Source organism: Chlorocebus sabaeus, chromosome 24, assembly GCF_047675955.1.
Source record: "Chlorocebus sabaeus isolate Y175 chromosome 24, mChlSab1.0.hap1, whole genome shotgun sequence".
Lineage (NCBI taxonomy): Eukaryota > Metazoa > Chordata > Mammalia > Primates > Cercopithecidae > Chlorocebus > Chlorocebus sabaeus.
In genome coordinates, this window is record NC_132927.1 from 33,706,892 (window position 1) to 33,721,907 (window position 15,016).

Consider the following 15,016-nt stretch of genomic DNA (forward strand, 5'->3'; position numbering starts at 1 on the left):
AATTTAATGTTACCTTCTCTGCTAAAGATTTTTGTCTCTAGGAAATATATTCCATCAAAAAAAAAAAAAAGAAAGAAAAGAAACTCTCATTTATTTATTTATTTGAATATACCTTCCAGTTACTTCCAGATGCTTTATGTAACTTTCCTCCCAGAAGCTATAATACATAAGAAATAATAAGCTGAAAATAATCAAAAAATGAAAACAATTGTGAAATTACTGAAATGAGTGTGTAATATATGCATTAGAGAAATACCAGTTGATTACTGTGATAACTTTTGAGCACTACAGTTACTTGATCTACCTCATAAAGACTACATTGAGAATGAAAAAGCCATTGAACAATAGGTGTACTAATTTGATCTTTAAAAGTTCAATCTTTATTATATGCATTGATAAGTGGGAAAGTTAATAATTAAAAATTTAGAAAGAATTTTAGCCTTTACCTTTTTAAAATGAACAATTTAAATCACACTTTAGAAATTGAAATATAGTATTTAACAGGGATTAAAATGTTTTACTTGGTCTCTTAGTGTTATTGAATACAAGTTTAGTATTCTGTAATCCCTTATGGATTGGCTGATTTTTGAAGAACTATTTTCTTAGATTTACCAACAGGACAAGTTGTCGGCCTTTTCCCACATTTCAACCTAAAAATGGTGTCTATCGCAGTTATCAAAGATTAGCCTTAAGAAACTCTTAGCCTGTTACTTTATTACTTACCATTTCTATAATATGTATGTTTACAGAGCATCATGTATTTATTTTAAGTCTAGAATCAATAAAAAGTTGTCTTTGTCAATAATCAAAAAATTTTTAATCTAAAATAAAGTAGATGTCACGTCTCTAATTCTGCTTTTGCTAAGGCAATCATCAGTAGAAGTGGTTAGTAATATTTGTTGCTTGTTAACTAACTGGAGCAAGAGGACTTTATAATATGAATAACAGTGGTCTCGTGCCATAAGTATTTATTTTCCTCATACATATTAAAATAGCACATTATTTTATTTAATATTTAAGGCCTAAGCAATTGATCATAAGGTATGGCTTGGAATTTAAAACTGCTGAGCAGTATGGTTCAGAGGGAGACCTTAATTTGGTCAATAAAAATTCATAATTAATGCTAAGCTTTGTGCTCATGTTATATGCTACTCTGGGATTAGACACAAAGACAAAAAACAGTTCCATATTTTGAAGGATATATTCTGCCTCCTGCAATGTATTAGTATTGTAGTGTAGAAGAGTATTTCTATATGTTATTAGTACAGAAACTGCCCAAAAAGGTGATGGTGGAAGTTTACCTGCCAGTTAAAGGGCACGCCGCGGGGGCAGCATATCTCCATGGGTCTATCTCTAGCAAACGGAATCCCGGAAACTTGAGCACCTGATAGAGCAGAAGGCAAGAAAGATTATAGGACGTATATTTATTCATGAGAGAGAATTTGGTTTTGCCTCCAGATGTTTGAGAGAGAATTGGTTTTGCCTCCAGATCCAAACATCTGGATACATAGGGTAAATATAAATGTCTAATGAAAGTGATTACTATTGTATTTGATTTGATATTTAATTTATTATACTGAAATACTAAATTAAATACAAAAAAACTCCTACATACAGAGTATACGTTTCTCCCATTGATTCCCCTCCTGCCTCCTTCACTGATTTTTGAATGTGTGCTCAATTTGCTAGTATGAGATTTACCTCTGCCTTATCAGTGAAGAAAATATGATATCTATATAGAATTATAAGGAAAATATATATGTGAAGAAATGTTATGTAATCTAACATTTATATGCTAATGTGTCTTAGATTTACCAACTATCCTAATGTGTAGTCCATTGATAAACTAAATTTTTCTTTAGGATAGTTCACATCCAGTAGAACTTCTACCTTGGAACACATTCTTAGCCTTGTTCATTTTGAATATGTGTGTGTGTGCATGTGTGGAAAACAAGAAAAATACAAGCTCTAGAGCAGTGGCCTCACACTGGTTTATATGAGTGTGCCAGTCTTTCCCCTACCTCCCTAATATTTCAAACCTCTTGTGAACCATGACATTCATTTTTCATACCTTTATATTTCCGGTGCCACCAGAAACACAAAAGCAGCTTAGTGTTGATTTAGTGAAGTAGCAAAATGTTAAATACATAATAAAGCAGATTGTCCTGTCACCTAAAACAAATTAGTGATGTTTGAGTAATTAGGGTTTTGCATGTGTGTATAGAAAGGCCATTGTGCAAACAGTGGTTCATTCTGTATTGGGCACAGGTGAATTCTGCCCTGTGACTGCCATCTTTATAGCACTTCTCAGAGAATTTGCTGCCATTTATGACACTGATCTTCAGACACACTTTGTAGTGCCTTGGCTTAAACTGTCCGACTGGCAACAGCTGAGGCTGCCCATCATAGGACACATTGCTTGCAGTTACGCTTCAGTGAACCTTAAAACATTTGGCACTCGTATCTTAGAAATGTCCTTCTGAAACTCACTCTACAACAGCTTTGTGGGCTCCCTACTATTTGCTAGAGTCAATCCTGGTTTTGTTTGGCATAATACGACCTGGTATGCTATGACTCTCCTATAAAACCACAGCTTTCAGCGGTCCCCGTGTACTAATGAAATGGAGTCGCCAGTATCTATAAGTTCCAAGTGATTATTTAGAACATTTCCATTAACCATAAAGGCAAAGTGGTATAGAGAAAATAATACAGTCTTTGAAGTCACACAGGCCTGATTTCAAATCCCAGCTCTGCCATTTACAAGCTGGGTGGTCCTGGATAAATTACTTAACCTCCGTGGTCTTCAGTTTCCTCCCAACTTTGTAGGGTTATTATGAGCCTTGAATGATACTAAGTTATAAGTGCAGGCCGGGCGCAGTGGCCCAAGCCTGTAATCCCAGCACTTTGGGAGGCCGAGACGGGCGGATCACGAGGTCAGGAGATGGAGACCATCCTGGCGAACAGGGTGAAACCCCGTCTCTACTAAAGTACAAAAGAAGTAGCCGGGCGAGGTGGTGGGTGCCTGTAGTCCCAGCTACTCGGGAGCCTGAGGCAGGAGAATGGCGTGAACCCGGGAGGCGGAGCTTGCAGTGAGCTGAGATCCGGCCACTGCACTCCGCCCTGGGCTACAGAGCGAGACTCCGTCTCAAAAAAAAAATTTATAAGTGCATAGGTATTCAGTCAGTGTTCATTCCCTTCTGTATTAAAGATTCATAATGGCCTTTTCATGGAACTGTCTCTACCTATAATTATGTGATTGTGCCTTCAGATTATCAAAATTAGATGAATTATCCATGTGCCCTTGGTTTTGAATGTTCAACTCTGTATTGCAGAATGCCTACTCAGTTGCTTGAATGGGTCTTGGAGTTAATAAAATGGCTGTAGAATTCAGTGGGCGTAAGTGTTTGCTAAAGTTTGCTAAAGTTTAACAATTCATCATTATTCATGGAAAGACATTTACTCAGAATTCACGAATTATAAGAAAACAGTTATATTCTACCCAAAGTGGGACTGAGTGAAAATAAAACTCATCCACAGGAACGTTGGACAAATGTGGTAATAATGCACAAACTATTAATAGAGCTCAATTAACTTCTGGAGGTCTTTTATATTGTCCAACATATGGTCCGTACCATTCATAACAAATTGCTATATGTGGAAGTCATTTCTTTTTAAGATGAACCATGATCATACCTGAGTTGGATGTCTGGTAAAGAGATGAATATGTTCAGAATATTCTAACACACATTATGTAATATACCGTACTGGGCCTGGTTGGGGTTGCAGGGGTGGCAGGAATGTAAAATTAGAATAAGTACCTGCTTTCCTAAAATTTACAATCTAAAAGATGTAGAAATGCTTGAGTACCAGCTATTATTATCTCTTGGGGTTTCTTCACTTTTTTTTCACAAAAAATAGAAAAATATTGGCAATATAAAAATTTTTAATATCAGATTGCTTGATTTATTCATGTGGTAAAACATTTGAGTTATCAAATTTTGCTTGCTGAAAATCTGAAGTTTCTGAACAAGGGCACTTAAATCTCAGTAATTTGTTTTCATCTCACAGAAGAGACACATTTTGTTTTGTTTTGTTCTACCAGCATTTTCCCCAAATTTGCTCCATTGAATAAGGTATCCTAGGCTGCAGCTACATATTTCTGATGGCAGTGGGTATATTCCTTAATCTTCCGTAGGGTTGCATCTCTGCCAAATGCCAAGTTTCTCTCATGTTTGAAAGGAGAAAAGTAAATGACATCGAAGCCTGGATTTGACCCTGAGAAACTCCCGGAGACCACTCCCCTACACTCGAGGAACTTCCTGACTTCCCAGTCCTGAATAAGAGGGCCCCTGCCCTCCAGGGAGGCACAGTTGGTAGTGCTGGAGAGCTTAGGAACTACATGTATTCCCGTCTTTTAATAGTTACTTCTCGGTGTCTTCTGTTGCTGGCAAACACATTGGTTTTACATTTTTAATAGTGATTTGAAGTTCTCTTGAAATAAATTTAAAATGAATTCATATAAAGAAAATTAGTAAATCATTTGGGTAGAGTATAGCTAACATAAAGGTTAAAACTCAAATGAGTGCACAGTAATCTTGGGCCTTTGTGAAAACCAAAGATTGATGCTTTAGGGAATCCAAAAGAAAGATAACTTTTTATTATGCTACCTATCGATAGTTTCTCAATAAAGCCTTTGGTGGGTTTAGTAAGCAGTGTAGTCAGTGGAGTATGTATTCTGGCTGTAGCATTAGGCAGGCTACAGTTCAAATGCCATCTCTGTTTAAGGAGGTCTCCTGGGGCCCAGGGACCTCTTTTATAAAATAGGAACCTTACCTCTTCAGATTGGTGTGTGAATTAAAGATATAGCACATACGAAATGAATGCAACATAGCTGATACCTTTTCATTCCCTCTGACTCCCCTCGAATATCAATGTCAGCTGTTTCTATTCATGACTTATGAACTGAAAATAGGTCATAATTATTTACATCCAATTATTGTTTGTAATGTATTCTAGTAAAATAGGGAAAAGCCAAGTGTTAAATCCTCATGTTTACTGCAGCACATAGAAATCAAAAGTTTGTCAATGGCAGAGTCAGGTTTAGATTTTCATCTAGTTAAGCTAACCAGTGCCACTTCCCCTACACACACACACATGCATATTAGTGTATATATGTTTTGTAACAGATTGTTTTCCTCTCTGGTTTGATAAGTAGGAAACTGAGAGCTGAAATTCTGATCTTTATTAGAGTTGTGCAGAGCCTTCTCATGTACATGCTTTGTTGATAGCTTTGTATTGTCTTCATTTTTCTATTCTTTCCTGATTTTCCCTTTGCCTCAATTTTGTTTTTTTTTTTTTAGCTAGGGTCTTGCTCTTTTACCTAGGCTGGAGTACAGTGGTGTGATCACGGCTCACTGCAGTCTCAATCTTCCAGACTCAGCATTCCTCCCACCTCAGCCTCCCAAGTATCTGGGACTAAAGATGCCTACCGCCATGCCCAGCTAATCTTTAAAAACATTTTTTTGTAGAGATGGGGTCTCGCCATGTTGCCCAGACTGGCCTCGATTTCCTGGGCTCTAGCAATCCTTCCACTTCAGCCTCCCAAAGTGCTGTGATTACAGGTGTGAGTCACCTCTCCCACCCTCAATCTATTTTTTTATGTTGCATCCTATTGTACTACCCTATCATATTGTACTGATCTTTATTAATGATGTACTACTATATCCTTTATAGTTTTCGCAAATCATTTTTGGAATAAGGCTGAGGATAATTATATATACAAAATAATGTCAACCCACTGCTGAGTGATGTTCTAGGCCAAATTTAGAAAAAAAGATTGGGGAAAATGTAATGTGACCCTGAAACGGATGTCAGATAATTCCCTGGTGGCTTCTAAATTTAAGCATTTCATTCTTGCCCACACACAGCTGTGTCATGCCACTGATTGTTGCTTCACATCAATAGCCATTAAAATCTATTTGACTATTAAAAGAAAAAGGAGGACTCATCATTAACAACTCTACCAGTTCAAATACATGTCTTTCAAATTAGCCTCCTCTGAATATGATTCCAGTGTGTCATAGCTAGAAAAGTATTCAGGGTACCTCTCTTACAAAAGCCTTCATAGCTAATTTAGAAGCCAGAGAAGAAAAATGAACCTCATAATTCCCTCTTCTGTTTAAATAATAACCATTTTATCTAACATAATTAACCACCTTATATTCATGAGGCTCAATACATCAAATGTTTGGAAGAATATGCCACATGGTTCAAAGGCCATTCACAAGGAAAAAGAAATTCCCAGAAAGATTTGGCACAATGGCAGAGTTACTGGAATAAGTGTAGTTAACCAAAAGCTACTTTGAGGCTCAGTTGCAAGTTCTGGTATGTTTGTTTTTAAATGAATCTCAATAGGACACCCCATACAGCATAATCCTACATGTTTCTAGGGAGCCAAAATATTCTAAATATCAAGATTTATTTGGGTTCTGTTTGTACAAAGCATAGAGAAATTATAAAAACAAAAATAACTATTTAGAAATCTTTTATAGCAAATATCTATTTTGGCAGGAAAATTACAGCAATCGTACCTGTAGTGTATAGTCTAGGACTGGGACTGCTTTGAATGAAGGGAAAATAAAAGAGTATTTGTATATGTGTTTTCATATTCTGATTTGAAATACTCTATCAGGAGAAACTAAAAATTATGTTTTACAGCTCATTCTCATTCTTATGACAATCTTGTGATTATTTTTATTTAATGTTAAATATTTTCTGGCATTTTTTTAGTTTAATTATTTTTAGCTATTCACCCACAATTGCAGTAAGGCTGACATAATTACCTCCTTTAATTTCCAAAGACATGTATTTACCTATTTGTTACAACGCTTCCTATGCTAGCATGCTGTTACTATGACAAGACTACTCTGAACACACAGTAGGTAGAATGATACCATATATTGCACAGCAACCCCAATAACTGAATGCTAATTTAACCGATCAAGACAAAATAACTGCAATAATAAGAACTCTTATCTTTTAACCGAATTAAACGGAGCTCACATTGGTCTTAAGTAGCTCATTGCTTTAGCAATCACTAGAAATATCAGCCAGTGAAGGTACAAAGTGTATTTGCAAAGCTGCAGGTAATTAAGAGATCCGAGTAGAAGATCTCATTGTAGTACCAGTGTTATAGGTATTAGTGTCATATCTAGAGTATTTGACACCCAAAGTGGATTTTTTTTAATACCCACCTTCACAGGACAAAATTGTTTTCAGTAATAATCATGAAAGGAACGAGAACGATGACTGAAAAAGGAGTGCAGATACTGAAAATGTCTTTTATTGAAAATGTGTGTGTGTGTGTGTGTGTGTGCACACGCATAATCATGCCAGTACAAAAATTTAAAAAGGAAATATTACAAAATAAAAAATATCATTATTTTTAAATTATATTATATATCTCAAAAAAAGGGGAGAGTTTATACCTACATGTTAGTCTGTCTCGGTAATACATACTAACATTACAGTAATTGATAACTGAATTTTAGTAAAACCAAAACATCTGCAAAAGGTACAATTTAGACAACTAGATTACACTACTGATGTAACATTCTGTTTTCTTGAGTTATTCTTTAGTTGAAAAAAAAATGGTTAGACCAGACACGATGACTCACACCTGTAATGCCAGCACTTTGGGAGGCTGAGGTGGGAGGATATCTTGAGACCAGGAGTTCAAGACCAGCCTGGGCAACATAGGGAGACCCCGTCTCTACAAATAATTTTTAAAACTCATCTGGGCGTGGTGGTATGAGCCTGTGGTTCCAGCTACTTGGGAGGCTGAGGCAGGAGGATTGCCTGAGCCTGGGAAGTGGAAACTGCAGTGAACTGTGATTGCACCACTGCACTCCAGCCTAAGCAACAGAGCAAGACCCTGTCTCAAAAAAAAGAAAAAAAAGTTAATGAAGTAGTAGTATTCAAATTTAGTAAAAGACAATGCTTGAAATAAAATTTGCACTTGTCAAAAACATTACGCCTCAGACTTGGCATGCTGCTTCACTATTGTAATAAAAACTACACAGAATGACCTAATTGAAGTAACTCAGGTTCTTCATCTTAAAATCATGGCACTAAATTGTTCATTTCAATTGTACTGCTTAAATATAGAAGTTGCCTTCAAAGCGAATTTCAGCGCTTCTCAATTGTTACTCTCAAAAAGAATGGGTATAGCAGAGCCCTTTTGTGGGGGATTAACTGTATAATTGGAAATTCTCCAAATTAATTTGCACGTAGGATACAATGTTTATTAAAGGATAAGTTATCAAGATGTGGTTATTTGAAACTTTCATATGTTTTATTTCAACTCAACCACAACCGGAGCAATTGTTTAGAATTTAACACAAGGTAGTTTACAGGAGGATTATTTTATTATTTGCATAGTTTAGAATTGGTGGCACATAGTGATAATGAAAAGCAGACAAACTTTTGGTCAGTTGTATTACTATGTACTTCTCTACAGACATTGCATCCCCTTTTGCCTGTATCAGGAGGGGACTACCCTGCCTGCGACACATTACTGCTTACCCTCATTTCATCTCTCTCGACAAAAACGTGCTTTGTTTTGTGCCAGGGGCATCCAACTGCAGAAAACCTTCAAAGATGTGCTACACCAACCTTGAACGTTGTATGTTCATCAATATTCACTTAGTGAGAAGGAGATCCAAGGATGCTATCTATTAGTAAATTAACAATTCTCAAATAATTGTGTGTCAACCACATGCTTCCCAGGGCCTTTATACAACAAGATTCGTTCTGCATCATAGTCCACCATTAACACTATGCAGGCTCGTTTGGCCCATTTTACTGGGGAGGACATTCAGAGCTGGCCTTAGGTGGGCAGTTGACCCTCAGCATTTTTGCTTTCTCTTTGAGTACATTACTAGTATCCACTTTGCCCCTTCTCCATACCTAAAATCTCAGTACTTCTGTGTGCCTAGATTTTGGGAATCACTTCCAAGTCTCCGTGTCCCCACTAAAGTATTACGGATTTCGCGCGCTCTAATATTAGAGGATTTGCTTTTCAGATAGAATGTTGCAAAGTGAATAAAGCTGAGCAAAAAGGCCAATGGTGCAATTTCTGACATTGGGAGTGTTCTGTATTTTGGGCTATAGGGCCTCCATACTGTTAGATACCTTTCAAACTATGCTACATCAGCAGCTCCTTATCCGTCCTACTCATGTGGTCCATCCACCTTGATAAAGGGACAGCCAAAATTATTACTCATGATTGCAAACAGGGAATTAGGGCTCATGAGCTTATGGGAGCATCTATCCTCATGAGCACAGGTTATCAAATCTTTTTATAAAGTCACAGGGCTTTTCTATCTTAAAACTAAAACAACCCTCCCCCAGTCCCCAAGATCCACACAGTGCAAGTAGCTGTGCAATCACAATTATATCTATTTTCAGTTTCTAAATCTGAAAAATGTGGAAGCAAGGCAAGATGATTAGATGATCTGTTTTTTACCCATCTCTTTTTAAATCTTTTAAAAAGTCAATCTCTGTTTTTTAAATTGGGTCTCTTTTTAAATTAGTGTAGGTATCAAATTTTATTGTTAGTAGCCATGTAGTTTTGAGAGAGAAGACAGTAAGAAAAAAGTAATGATGACAATGATGGTAGGGCTCATAGTTAAGGAAGTTGAGTTATAAAAATCTTCACCCATAATTTTGGAGGTTAGGTCACAATTTTAAAAATTAATACATTTTACCTATAGATAACTATTTGTTGAACATCTACTATGTACCAGGCATTATTCTAGTCACTGGGGATCAGCATGAATGAAACAAAATCCCCTGATCTCAAGGAGTTTAACCACAGTAAGAGAAGATAGAAAATAAAGATGTAAATAAGTAAAACACATAGTATATCAGGTGGTGATAAATTCTTTGGAGTTAAAAAAAAAAAAAGAGGGGAGAGGTAATCAGGACAGAGTCCTAGGAATGGAAGTGGGGTACAGTTTTTAAAATGTAATGTATAACGGTCACAAAATGGGGGAGAGCCAGGTAGCAGGGGGCAAAAGTGAACCCTCTAATGATTGGGAAGAGAGAAGCACATGCTGTGAAAGGCAAAATCCACACACCAGGAAAAAGAAGTGACCCAAGCTTAATCATCACAAGGACATCTAGGCGTCACAAGACAAGTAAAGGTATCATTGAGAAGTACTTCTATTTCTCAAACTCAGTATCTTGCTATTTTAAAAGATCTTTTAAAAAACAGCTGTTATAGTTTCACAAAACACCTAAAGCCTAATTGCAATTGCCAGCTGCCTTCTGAAACATCAGCATAAAATCCACAGGTATGAAAGATAATGCTTGAAATATTGTATCCTAAGCAAGACTGTTTCTCAATAAGATAGTCTGCTATTTGACTTTTTAAGCTTTCTATTAGTAACTATAATTGGAAGTCAGAGGTTGGAAATTTTCAATTCAGGAAATCCATTGTGAGTAAAATTGTGGGGAGAGGGAACTGCATTCATAAGGTGACTGATCTAGAGTTGCTGAGGCCAACTGCTACCCTGGAGGATGTGGGGTATAAAAGAGAAAGAGGCATACGTTAGAGCTGCACCGTGGTCAAAGTCAGCTCCAAGGAAGAGAAGTTGGGCTTTGTCTAAGAACTGCTTTGTCTTGCCCAGAGAGGTAGGCAGTAGACCACCCACTTTTCAACAGGCTCTGGGCTGCAATAAGAAGCAAGAGCAGTAGTGGACTGCTGTGCTCAACATCAGTATTCCATGCAATTGGGTAGAGAAGTTGGACCAAACAAAAACCCCTTGTGTTTTGGATAATGGAGGGAAAAGTCCATTATTTGCCCATATTTATCCATATATTTATGAGCAATTTGTAGAACAGTTCAGACATATTACATCTCCAAATTGTATAAATATTCTATACTACTTCTTAAATTGAGAGGATCTTAAGTAAACTATTTAATTACACACAAGTAAAGTTTGAACATGGAAATTTTGGCAAAGGATATGTTGAGAGTATTAATTATCACACATATTTACTTATGCTATACAAATGCATGGTGTTGTAGGCTAATTGTGAACCTAGATAATAATACCTGACATTTGTTAAGCACTTACTATTGATTAATCTCTATGGATTTTCTCTTTTAATCCTCCCAAACCCGTGGACGTTTGTTCTATTGGTACCTCCATTTTGCAGAGGAGAAAAATAGGGACTTGATGAGAGTAAGCGGTAGAGCCAAAATGTGAATACAGGACAGCCTCTCTGGGGAGCTTGATTTCTTCTCCCTCTAATACAAGTCCTGTCAGGAGCAAACCTGACTCTTTGACAGCTGCAATGCCAAGACTTACATCTATTTTTATTCTTCAGTCGTCTTCTTTCTAACGCAAATAACACGAAAGCTAAAGTACTGACATTGATCCAGTTCATCTTTTCCCTAATTAGGTTGGTGTGAGCATTTCTCTGCAGATCTTTCACCTTTCTTAACCCTTCATTTTACTAATGGGGGCATTCAGTTGATGGGTGCTCTCTGGCAAGCCTGCCAATGATGCTTTGTAATCATCTGTAAAAGAAACTTTCACCCTGATCCCTCCATTTCCACAAGCAAATGACTCACTCAAATTTCAGAGGCAAGAGGTGAGAAAAACATAAATGGGATTCCTTGAAATGCCTCCTTCAGGTTCAGAGACCATACCTTGCAGGGGCTAATTGTCAGAAAGTTTAATTGTTACCCTGCAACTTGAGCTTCCCTCCTGTGCTGGGGCACACCATAGGTGCTAATAGTGAGGAAATTTGTGGCTCTGCTGTGCTCTCTTCATTAAGCTAATGGAACATTTTCCTCTCATTTTCTCCATAGGGTGGCTGTAGGAGTACAACCTTATAATTGTTACTCTTACAGTAATTGGAGGTAGTAGGAGTATATATAATCTTACTGTCTTTTCTGTGTGAGGGTAGTTTATTTATGACCTATTGATAATTCCCAGCCAGCAGCAGAAATCAGTGAGTATTACATTAGCATTCCCTCCTAGGAGAGTGACTACTAAACAAAGACTATTATTAACCAAAAGAACACACATGAGGGATGGCCCATCATCCCAGATATAAACTTCATTACTGCAAACATTGACCCCTCTGGGAATCATGGGCGTTCATTTCTTCTGCTAGAATTCATAAAGCCTTAATCCTTACCTTTCTTTAGATATATGACTAGGCTTCATGAATCATTTTGGGAGGCTCTCAAAGTCCACTGCACATTCTTCAATATGGTAGCATGTTCTGTTTGGTCGTTAAAGTCCTTGGAGTATAATAGGCCAGGAGAAAAACATCAAAATTCACCATTCGACCCCTGAATCAGAGCCACTGGGCCATGCTGAGTGTAATTTTGGGCCAGGAGGACCCTCCCCAAAAGAAGGACGCTGGGATGCCCTTGGAACCTGTTAACCTAAAGACAAATGGGGAGATGTGCTAAGGTACAAACACCCTTACTGCCAAATCTTGACCCCCTGCAGTGTACCTTGATGAATTAACCCTTTCGTTGCCATCTATAAGGTGGAACATTCATTAGGACATTGAGTATTCTCTGAAAATTCTCCACAATCCATGTGTTACATTTGGTCTTCGTTGCAGAGCAGCTGAAAAGAATGTGCATGTTGGCAATTTTGCTGCTTAAAATAGTTCCATCCAAGGACTGCCCTTTATTTTTGGATAGACAATCTCTTTCAAGATAAGTACAAAGAGCTCATAAGTATAAAAAAATTAGGTTGGTACTCATGAGAATATAATATTACATATTCTGCTCTACCAGGATATTAAACATCCAAATATGGAATGCTAGACAGGATGCATAGTCAAACATCTGAATTGATAAAACTTAGAAACTTAAAATCAGCATTAATCAAGTATCTATTATGTGGCAAGCACAGTGCTAAGAAAATTCACAGATATTATTTAATTTTCTACTCTGGTGGTAGGTAGAATAATGGTCCCCCAAAGATGTTCATATCCTAGTCACCAAAAACTGTATGTTACCTTACGTGGCAGGTATTATTAAGGATTTGATACGAAAGATTATCCTCGATTACCTGGGTGGGCCAGTGTAATCACAAGGGTCCTTATAAAAGGGAGGCACAAGGATCAGAGTCAGAAAAGAAGATATAACCATGAGAGAAGTCAGTGATATGACCATGAGCCAAGGAATGTAGGCAGCCTCTAGCAACTGGAAAGGGCAAGGAAATGGCTTCTGCCTCTAGAGCCACCAGAAATAATGCAGCTCTGCCAACCCATTTTGGGCATCTGACCTCCAGAACTGTGGATAATAATTTTGTGTTGTTTTAAGCTACATTTGTGGTAATTTGTATTGCTATGCAGTAGTAATGGCCACAAGCTATTGGCCACAAACATGGCCACCCAATTGACTAAGTAGGATACTGTCTTAATCCACTTGGGTGGCTGTAACAAACTACTGCAGACTGAGTGGCTTACAAACAACACAAATTTATTTCTCACAGTTCTGGAGGCTGGGAAGTCCAAGATCAAGGTGCCAGCAGATTTGGCATCTGGTGAGGGCTGGCTTCCTGGTCCATAGGCAGACATCTTTTCATGTGATATCATGTGGCAGAAGGGAACAGGAGCTCTCTGGGAGTCCCCTTTATACGGGCACTAATTCCACTCATGCAAAGGTCCCAGCTCCCAACACCATCACACTGGAGGTTAGGATTTCAATGTACGAACTTTGTGGAGAGATATAAACATTCAGTCTATAGCAGACACTAATGCAGCTCCCAACAATTTTACAAAACAAAACTATCATCTCAATTTTAAAGACAGAGAAATTGATATTTCAAGGGATTCAGGTGGCTTGATTCCGCCTTCAAGAGAGAATTGAGGTACACTCAAAAATAGCCACACCTTATGCATTGTGAGAGCAATCAGTCCTTGAAGCAAATAAGTTTTCCCCAGGTCCTGAAAAAGCTGCAGGATGCATAAACTAGCTAACTTACTGACAGAACATTCATTCTTTTGTCTTCAGTCGTCAGACTAGATGACTTTTTAATGAACGTAGCTTTTATTTTTGAAAAATCTGTTAAGTTGGTGAAGATTAATTCAGCATTTCTGAAATCAGAGCTTGCTGTATTGCTTCTTCCATTCTCTCACCATTTTAGTTTGGCCTCTCAAACCATGTATACCTGAGTGAAATAAACAGTCTGCGAGGAAAAGGGGCTTACTGTGTTTCCTGGTATGCAAAATGGCAACTTTAATCAGGTAGGGGCCTAGGAAAAGATGTCATATTCTAGTCTCAACTTTGCAGCCTATGTAAATCGAGAGTGTATTTTTGGATGATTAATGGTCATTTTCCATGTACCTGGCATCTTGCAGTTCACTGAGTTCTGCAGCACGTCTTTAATAAAGATCTGAGCCACCGGGATTTAGGAGGGTTGCTTTAACTTTGAGCCCATTTGATTCTATAATAGATATAGTGTTCATGGCCCATCACCCCTAGCTTGGGGGAATATCCCTGCCCTTTCTATGTGGTACAGATGAGGACAAGCTAAATGTCCCCATGTGACCTAAGCCTAGCCAATCAAAGTGCTCTACCTTCTGATCATAATGATTGGTTCAGGGATCAGGGATGGGTATGTAGCCTAAGATGATCCAGAGTTCTTTTTTGGACTTTATTACCAAAGAAGAAAGATATTTTTTCTTCCTCTTTGGCAATCTATAATAATAGATTGTAGCCACTGTAGGCATGTGACTCATGCATCTTGCAACCATTTTTCCAGAACCTTAGGGGGCAGCCATCTGCTGTAAGAGAATGCAGCCAACACCCTCAAACTGAGAGTTGAGAGTTAGGGAGGAAAGAAAACAAAAGCAAAAAAGTCCTAATTTATCCAGCCATACCTTATGCAGCTAGTCCTGCTCCTGGACTCTTCAAGCACATAGGGCAATACACCACCCTTTTTAAACTTAAGTTATATTTGATATGGATTTGTGA